Source organism: Pogonomyrmex barbatus, unplaced genomic scaffold (assembly GCF_055798465.1).
Source record: "Pogonomyrmex barbatus isolate J1 unplaced genomic scaffold, ASM5579846v1 scaffold15, whole genome shotgun sequence".
Classification (NCBI taxonomy): domain Eukaryota; kingdom Metazoa; phylum Arthropoda; class Insecta; order Hymenoptera; family Formicidae; genus Pogonomyrmex; species Pogonomyrmex barbatus.
In genome coordinates, this window is record NW_028297111.1 from 2,761,108 (window position 1) to 2,771,354 (window position 10,247).

The window sequence follows — 10,247 nt, forward strand, 5'->3', positions numbered from 1 at the left end:
AAAAATTAGAAACTTTTTAAAAATTGTGGCAAGAGATTATTAGTGAAAATGTATCAATGATAAAAGTATATGAATCATAAGAAATTTGAACTAGTATATTAAAAGTATATAGATATATGAAAATAAATAAATAAAAAAAAAACTGGATTTATTTATTTGAGGTCAATGGTCAATTCCTAATGCGCACAAATACATGTCACATTTTTTGCCAAATTGTTTCAAGATGAAACAAATGGAAATAGAAAAAAATAAAAATCTTTACATGTATCTCTTGTAGAATTAACTAATCGTTCACGCGTAGAATTAATCCACAAATATCTCTGACTCACGTTCGAACGATTTCGCGGAAAAACTTGCAGACAGATCGGTCGACTTCAAGCATCAGAGCATTCGCAGAGCGATGCTGTAGACGAGCCTTTCATCAACGAAATGTAAACGCATGTCGACGCATTCTTCGCGCGTATCAAGCCAACGTTTATGATCACATATAGCGCAACGTAGGGCAAGAGACACCGCGGCCATTTTGCATTCGCTGCGGGATGTTTTATCGCTCGCGGCGGCGACGGCGGTGACCGCGGCGACGACCAGCAAAGTTTGTATAATGTACGATAAAGCCGATCGTGGAGGGCGCAATTCCCGCCCCCCCTCCCCCCCCCCTCCCTCGTCATGTCGTATTCATTCAACGGTCGCGTTATCAGCGCGTCCCTCCTTTCGACGAATCGACCCTTTCGACGGACGAGAGCTAAATTTAGCTCTCTTCCTCTCTTGCTCCTTCTTCCTTTCATTCTTTTTCATCGTTTCTCATGTTTCGTTCGAGATTTTTACTAATGAACAATCTCGAGTGAAATTCCATATTACGTTACATTATATGATATTTTGCAAATGCGAGATCTGTGGATTGTTAAACAAAAAAAAAAAGACAAGAACAAAAAAATGAGAATAACATTGACGTAGAAATTAATTAATTTATGATTATTGAAATATTTATAAAATTAGCATATAAGTTTGACAATACGTAAGTGGACCAATTAATTTTTCTCGTGCTGTTTTTTTTTTTTTTTTTGATCACATAACATCGATAACATATGTAAATTTTACATCAATCTAACATCAATTTTACATCAGTCAAACAAGACACATCGAACAACGATTTTGGACAATATTTAACTACGCTTATATGTTATTATCAGCAATTTAATTCAACAATATATTTATTTCAATATTATTTAATAAATTCCCGACACGTAATGATTTCGTGTTGGGAAAACGTTATTTATCTGTTATTTTTACATAGCGGATGCGGGATTAACTTTTACTAAACAAAATAAACTTATTATCGTACACCAGAACGCGGATTTTCACGTTGATGATGATGCGGCGAAATGAAGTTTGAACACCTCCGCATCAAAGTTGTCGTAGCAGCAACGGTTTTGCCGCAACTTTTATAGCGCTGCTGCTTCCCACGTAGCATTATTTTTTTCCCGTTTTATACAAATACGTGCATTAGTTGATGTATAATTGCATTGTTTGTTTAATTTCTACGCTACGCATATCCTTCTCGCTGTTTTTTCCGTATTAAGAATTACGTAACTTTCCTTCGTATTGCATTTAATTTTAAGTCCCTCACAAAGATGCGTTATTTTTCCCCCGAATTTCTACTTTGAAAGAAGAAAGCGATATTGTAAAAGCAAAATGCAAAAAAGTTTACATTAAGAAAAGTCGTTTTAGCAAAATGGAGAGGCTTGATAAGACGAATTTGAATATTTTATACCGCTTCGCGTGTAATCCGAGATGAAGAGCGTCAACGATACGCCATTCTATCTGTCGTTCTGTTCTGATCTGAAGTGACTTTCGACGTCATATGTGAGATCAATTAACGTTCCCATTACCGCGACAGATATATTTATTTAGACATTAGCAGCGGAGGCGTTCGAGTGGATACTGACGCTTGTGATCCTATATAAAATATTCTCAAATATTCGCATAATGTCCCGTAATTATTCTTATGCCTCTCAATTCTACCTTCGCATTCGAATAATCATCGTGTATTGTTGAAGTCAAAAAGTTAGTGCCAAAGATATTGAGTATATGAAAAAGCAGGATCAAATTGACAAATTTGAAATATTTAAAGATCGGTTAACAAATTTCTCATATTTATTTTATGGACAATGAAATAGATTTTAAATAATCTTGACAGGCATTTTTCTTCCTTGGAAAATTGCCGTGTGGCAATTGAGAGACCAGACATTTGTGAAAACACATGATGACGTAGAATATCAAATATAAGTAACTAATGGATTTTTAACGCCATAACCATGTTCGTCTTAAAATCCCGACGATCTCTGGAAAAATCTCAATGAAAAGATACTTTGCGACACTCGCGCGGCAATCAGATATGCATTTAAATTCACGCCTCTTCGTATCCAATTTAAATTGCATGGGGCTACGGCAAGTTAGGCGGATGAATTTTTGAATTAAGTCAAAGTTGAAGTAACCACCTGCTGCGAATACGACGCCATGCCGTCGCGACGAGAATGAAGAAAGTTCTCCGGGCCACTTGGATGCACTTTAAACAGTTAAGTTGAATACTGTCAGGAAGCCACCGGGCGACATTTGCATTTCCACGTTATGTCCGTTCGCATCACAACAAGCGTAAGGGCACTTCCTCGTCGTTTATACGAAATGTTAATTTTTTTTACGAGACACCTCGTACGACAATGAATACGGAAATGACGGAATTTTTGCTGGAGTCACTCTACCGTCTGACCGTCTACATTTTACCTTCAACATACCTTACTCTAACAATCTTTTAATTACTTTAACCTTCTTGCATCGGTATTTTGCTAGAGAACTATGTATGTACTAAAGTTTACATCATCTCTTTGCGGCTTTGTGGCTTGAAGATCTTCTGGTGTCCTGCGAATCGTCTGTGAATTTTTCCAACCCGCCCTCGTCGAGCTATTCTATATTTTCTTCTGTAACATTTATATTAATTCTGAAAAATATCTCAAGACGATACTTTAAATACGAGAGATATTTGTAACAATTTTATATCTTTTTCGAGATTTTAATTCCACCTCTATTTACTATTAATAACTATTATTTTGCACTTACAACTATGATACTTTTTATCATAACTTTTTAGTGTATTTTAATATATTTTTTTTTTATTATTATCTTTCGTTTCTAAATACTTAGTGAAGAATTTTTATCTTAATCTTTGATTATTGATCAAAAACAAAAAGATACAAATTTATGGAGTAAATTTACTCATTTATTTATCCGATTAAGCAGATTATCTAATTAGACTTGCGAGATACGTGTGTAAATGCATGTAAATATCAGCGTACTATATTCAAGCAAATCATAATGGTATAGCGGCGATTAGTGCGACGCAATTGATTTGTTGATTGTAATGTTCGTCTATTGTAATGTTCTACCCGCAGAAACCATTGCCTGCAGCACTGTGTACTCCTCCACATAATGCATTATTAATTGTACCGTCGTTATATGATAATAAATGTGATGATTTGATAACCGAGATTTCATGTAATAGCGCTAAACTGGCTGTCATTGTCCCTTGACAGATATTACAGATATTAATATCTCTTCTGCTTTCTGGTTTTCTTCTTTAACTTCGTTTTCAGCAAATTCGCTTCCCGCTCCTAGCATTTGCACACTGTCATCTTTCTCGGATACAAACCGGTTCTTTTTCTCGCCTTTCATCCCCCCCCCCAAATTCACTTCTGTAAAAAAAAAAAAGAAAAAGAGAGAAGCGATAAAATTATTCATACTTATTTCCTTATTAAATCAAAGTTTTTTGATTAAATTTAATGTAATTGAAATATCTACGCTTGGAGCTTATGCTAAAGATATCAAATAATTCAGACAACATAAATATGGCTGTTGTGACATTTTCTTTTGTCAAGCTACATTTTCCTTTTTTATTTAATTTCGCGTTATCTGCTTTGGAAGCAAGTGTCATGTATTTACATCTCGCGACACATGCTCGATACAATATACAATTAATTCCGTGACTACGACATGATAACATGATTAGAAATGATTATTTCAAAGTATATTTATTATTGCAGAATTGATTGCGTACTATTAATTATGCGATAGATAGAATTATTTATTACCATCGATCGATATATGCGACGTAACATTTTCTCTTCGTAACGAGCGTTTCAACTGTGAACTTTACTGCGAGACTCGGCTTTTTGATGATCCTTAGTGAGCTAAATGCTATGAAGATATGAAACGTAATATTTCTTCTGCATTATATACATATAAGACGGAGAGAAAGAATTTTAATCGCTAATTTATAAGCATGCACAAAGAATCTTGTATAACGCATACATACATTCGATTTCGCTTGAATTTTTTGCTTGAATTTATCATATCATTGAAAAAGTTAATCATCGCTACATGAATGTTTTAAAACAGTTTCATATCATCATAAAAGTGCTTAAGTACATTTTAAAATTTATATCATCTTTTACCGTGCACGTATTTAAATTGTACATTTTAAGAAAATTAATAGTAACTATTTAACAAATAGAATATGATAAAAGTAAAATTTTTATATATATCGTATTATTTATTAAATTCGTGATTGATACAGTTTTTAATTATATATTTTATGCTATCAGTCGGTCTGTTTAAATATAAGGAAAATATAAAATATAATATAAGCTAAAATGTTTTCCATTAATAAATCCGATAATTATTATAAAATTTATCAAGTATAAGCATATTATTTATTTAATAGATATCGTAAAAATCGACAAAAAAAATTGTTTTATTAATTCTTAATAATTATATTAATAAAATATTTCGGGATGCTACATTTATCCAAGTGTACATACTTTAATTAATGTTACATTTTATATCATTTAATATATATCACCTTGATTTTAAAGTAATAAATAAAGCGATAAAAAGCGGTTGTCATTCCCGAAGAACAATCGTGCGAAGAAATATCGCAACTTGTAAAGTTCCCGCTGGAATTTTGCCCGAGTAATAAATAAATCAATCAGACCATTAATTACTCTCGTTAATTTCCGTATACGAGCTACGCCATGGTGTAATAATACATAAATTTTGAGCAAGCATCAATCCGTAGATCCGGCATCTTTTAATGTCGAACGAAAGCGTGTCACCTCGGGGGGAAGGGGGGGGGTGCGACGCGGGGATGATGAAACCGAGTTCGAAGAGGAATCTCGCATTTATGAGAGATCCGTCGATCCTGGATTCTATTCGATCACAGCGGCGAAAATTTGAGCACTGCTGCTACTTTGAGCCAGGCCACAATCCAAGTCACTCACGTCGTATATTCGCGCGCGCGTTGTTTTTTAGTTTCGACGCATATTTCGTCCCGCGCGTTTAAACTCCACGCGCGATGTAATTCGATATTAACTTTCAAATATCGAATTATTGGATGGTGGAGAGACAAGAAATCGGGGCGATGCGTCGCGACGCGATGTATATGTCGTGTATATGTGTGCTTGGTCGACATGACGCGTTTCGTCATCCTGTCATCCTGCGGCGAAAACGATGCGGCGGAAACTCGATTTTAATCCGCCGACTATCATAGATTTTAAATAGCCCGCGCAGAAAATAATTCTCCCTTCGCGCGACTTTTTTTTTTTCGAATAAATAAAAAAGTTTTTTTATTTCCTTCCCTCCGCGTTTATCTCTCTCTCTCTCTCTCTCTAAAAAAAAAAAAAAAAAAAGAAATGTCATATAAATTTACATTTTAACACGTTTACTATGTGTTGCATACACGTACACGCATAATGCAAGAACAAGTATTTTTTAATACAAATTTATTTCTACTTACTAATCTCTCTTTCTCTCCGTCTCGGTTGAAGTATTGTAGCTTTTTTATCGCGAATTCTAAATCACGAACTCTAATGTCAAACGAGTCAAGGATAATTCACGCGTGCTAGTTAATCGTCTTTTAGTAAATCACTTCAAGTTAATAAGAATAGAAGGTTGGTAAGCTCCATGCTAACGAGATTGTTGGTACATGCGATGCATCTTCGTTCACAAAGGAGTTAAAGTAAACCGTAGAGAGGGAAAGCGTCGGGTCGATTTTAAAGTATTCCACTGCGCGCGCTGATTTATCGCGCGTGAGTTTTACGATGTAATCCGACGCGATCGATTTTTTTTCTTCTTTCATTTCGATTTCCGGATTAAGACGAACGATACATTCTCCAATATCCCCCTTGTAATTTTATTTCGCACAACTGCGACATGTATTCCGATCCGTCGTTTTTAAAGTCGTCTTCTCGATATAAACGCTTTTTCAAACATTTCACGCGCTGGAGAATCTACCGCAATTTTCCTGGTGATTAATTAGAGAAATTGATAGTCTTCGTAGTTCTGTACGTAAAAAGGAGAAAGAGAGAGAGAGAGTATGCCGCACGAGACAGCGTTGGATATCAATAAAAAATAGCTTCCTTGACCTTGCAACCCCGTATAATTAATATATAAATTGAAATAGCACAGAGAAGCGGTTGTGTTGTAATTATTTTCCGAATGTTATCGCATCAGAAAATTGTGTCTTCTGTCGTTTCCAATCGAATAAGAAAGAGAAAAACGAGAGAACGTTGGACATATTACACGGAAAAACCGAGACGACGGGTTCGTTATTAAAATTTCAGGAGAATCATTTCCCCGGCATGAAAGGAAGAAGAAGAAGAAGAAAAAAAAACAATTAATGAATTTCTCAGAGGATACTTGATTTATCGTTACAGAGCAAACCGGACGCTCGTTATTATCCTTATCACGAGCGCAAGCTATTTTGTACGAGAAATAGCGAATAGTTTAATTCGATGAGACGACGCGAGAGGCAAGAAGATTCAAGAGATTTTGTTCCAAAAGTTATTAACGCTCGGGGCCTGCGTGAAGTTTTTTTTAATGTTCATCAATTTAACTATTACCACGGCGAAAGTAATTTAATTATTTTATGCTACTACTACTTTGCTCATTAATGTGAATAAAAAGTAAGCGTTTCGAGTCACGAGCGTACTAAAAAGAATTTTTTATCAGCTCTTGATATTATTTTATTAACTTGACATTACATTTGCTAATCTATTATATTTGCGAAATCGGACAAACGAAACCAAAGTAAAAAAAATGTTTAGGGATTTTAATTGTACATATATTATACACATATATACATATATACATATATACATGTACGTACCTACGTTTCATTGGTAGCATGAATTTATTTGGACGGATAAGCACACCGCAAAATGTATTTTCTGTAAATATATATACTTGTAAAAAAAAGTCAAGAGTTTCAACGAGATTGATTTTTCGTTTAGCATGTTTTCATTTAGACTAGATAAAATGTTTACCGACTTACGTTCATCTCGCAAAAATAAATATAAGCTCAGAGTGCAAACAAACGTCTCTGCAATCTCGTAAGTGATGAAAGATGAAAGTGATGATTAAAGCAGGGATGACAAAACAGGTCGGTCTATTTAAGTATTAACCTTTTCGGTGTTAGGTTTTTATAAAAAGAAGATATTAAATTTAATGTTTTATGAAAGAAAATAACGTGGAACGCAATGAAACTCCAACTTAAATTATTTTTAAATATAATTAGGGAGATTACAGAAATATATAGAAAATTCAAAGCTGCGAATCGTTGCAAAAATCTAGGAAAGAGAAAGGATCACTGGATATTCAAAGTCTGTATCTGAAAGGTTAGACATTTCTATATATACATCGGCACGTTTTACAACTTCTCGATTACATCATGCTTTCTAATTTTAGAATTTACTCCTTATTTATAGATTATTAAAGAATATATTTATGTAATGTTCAATATAGTTATACTAATGTAAAGTAATGCTAATTGCAAGCACCATCGCCACGACGCGTACAGCGTATCTAATTAAATTATTATTACGTTTAATACAGGTATACGTTTCAACTTCTTTTACGTCAATAATTGCAAGATGACTCTCGAGACTACATACGCCCACCAATTCCCATATGTGTGCGTATGTAAAGATCAACAGAATGTTTTATAAGATTTGAATTATAATAAAAGAAGATATTATTAAAAGAACTTTCTTGCTGTAAAATTTTTTATTTTAATTAGTTTGATAATTAAATGTAAATCTTGCAATAGAGATTTACGAAATATTTAGTAAAAATATTTTTTGTATTTATTTATAACTTTGTTTAAATTTACTATCAAATTTGTCCTACGATCATTATTACGATTAGTTATTAATATCGATATGTTTTTGTTAATAAAATTGATGATAAAACGCTATTCGTAGATTTAATTAAATAGTTTGCATGTATGTAAAAGCGGAATCTCAATTTTTTCTTGCTTGAAAAAGGTCATTCATTATTAGTAGTATGCTATACTTATTAATTGTAAGATTTCAAGAAATTATATCATTGATTATTCCTTGTCTGCTTTCCCAGAGCAAAATCTTCAAAGAACAGGATAATTAAAATGATTAACTTTGTTTCAACTAAATGAGAAGTACTCAGCGTTGTTCATGCAATTTAATAAACGGATAACTGTCAAATTCACGTGCATTTCCTCATTGTTATGCCAGAGTAACTCGCAAATCATTAGAAAGCTTTCCTGACAAATTTCGTATCTATCTTTTCACAGAAAATTTCAAGCAAGGCGTATAATTAAAAAGTTATTTAATAAAAACAATTAGAGTTTAAAATTAAATTTAATCCATAATCCATATGCAGAATTAAAATACATATATTGTGTAAAACAAAAAAATAATTTGAATGTAATTTGAAGTGGATCTTTATTTTAATATAAAGAGACAATCATCTAGCCTAATTAATTTTGATAATTAAATAAAAGTGAGATGAATTGATTGCGACTTTTATTGTATAAAGATAAATCATTTTTTATTTTTTTGTGAAAGCGGTAGTTTATTTTTAATTATATATTACAATCACAGTTCGAAAGACTGTTAGCAATAAATAATAAAGTAATTCAAACATTTTTATTATAATATTGCATCTTCTATATATAATATACAATGTCCTATTTTAAACAAAATATAAATATAATATAAAAAGCCACAAAAGTGCAAATAAATTGATAAACGATGGAAAGTGTGAAATTCAATTTCGCATGAAATAGTTTTTTTTCTATTATCAAAATGGAGAAGCTAGAGATTTTCATCTATCTGTGATCTGACAAGCGAATTTTCCGTGTGAAAGAACGCTCGAAAACACAATAAAATTTTTCAATGCAGATTTTTAATTTAGATATTCGTACCGTGAGAGCGAGTGAAATACATACACGAAAGAAAGAACAAAAAAGCAAAATTGTACATTGTATCGAAATAAATCACAATTTTTGGCATGGTTCTATGTTACGCACGTTTAATTTCATATACAATTGGCAAGCAACCAAAAGTTACACAAACATCAACAAATAAAACAAACAAAAGCAAAAGAAAAGAAGAGTAAAGAAAATTTGTTCTACGTATGTAGAGATATATATATATATATATATATATTAAAACAATAATTTTAATTAACTTTGAGCAGAATTAATTTGGACATTAGATCAATTCTTTTTCCTTTTATATAGAAATGACTTCTGACAGATGAAAATTTAGAAACTTTTTAGAGTTAAGTTTTTTTTAGAGAGAGAGGAAATATATCAAAATGTTATCTTAAATAACAAAACAAGGAATGGAGAAAGACATATTATTCGGCGAACTCGATCTTAGGAATCTGATAATTTTTCTTTTATTGAATTTATACATATATATAATATATAAAATGTCTGGCACCTCAAAGGCGTGAAAATTCATTTCATCCCTTAGACGAAACATCAATGCACTTTTCATTCTGTTAGGCAAGATTCGTACGCTGTAAAATTAAAAAAGAAGAAAAGAGAAAGGAAGAAGAAAAAGAGAAAGCATATCACACGTCGCAGACGATCTCGTTAAGATAAAAACAACCCTCTCGTTAAGATCTATGGCGACTGCCGCGACGTAATCCTTAATGAAGATAGCTTTCTCTTGGAGGAATCGTGCGCGTAATAAAACAAGCGACTGGTAGCTTCCCGCTTCTCAAGGTGACAATTTTTTTTGATGTTTTTAAATATATGGCCTTACAATAATACTACGACGTCGTGCGCGTCTACCCACGTGAAAAACGTTTTAATGAAGATATAGCCTCTTGTTATTTCAGTTTCAAAAGCAAAAAAGATAATTTCGGATCCA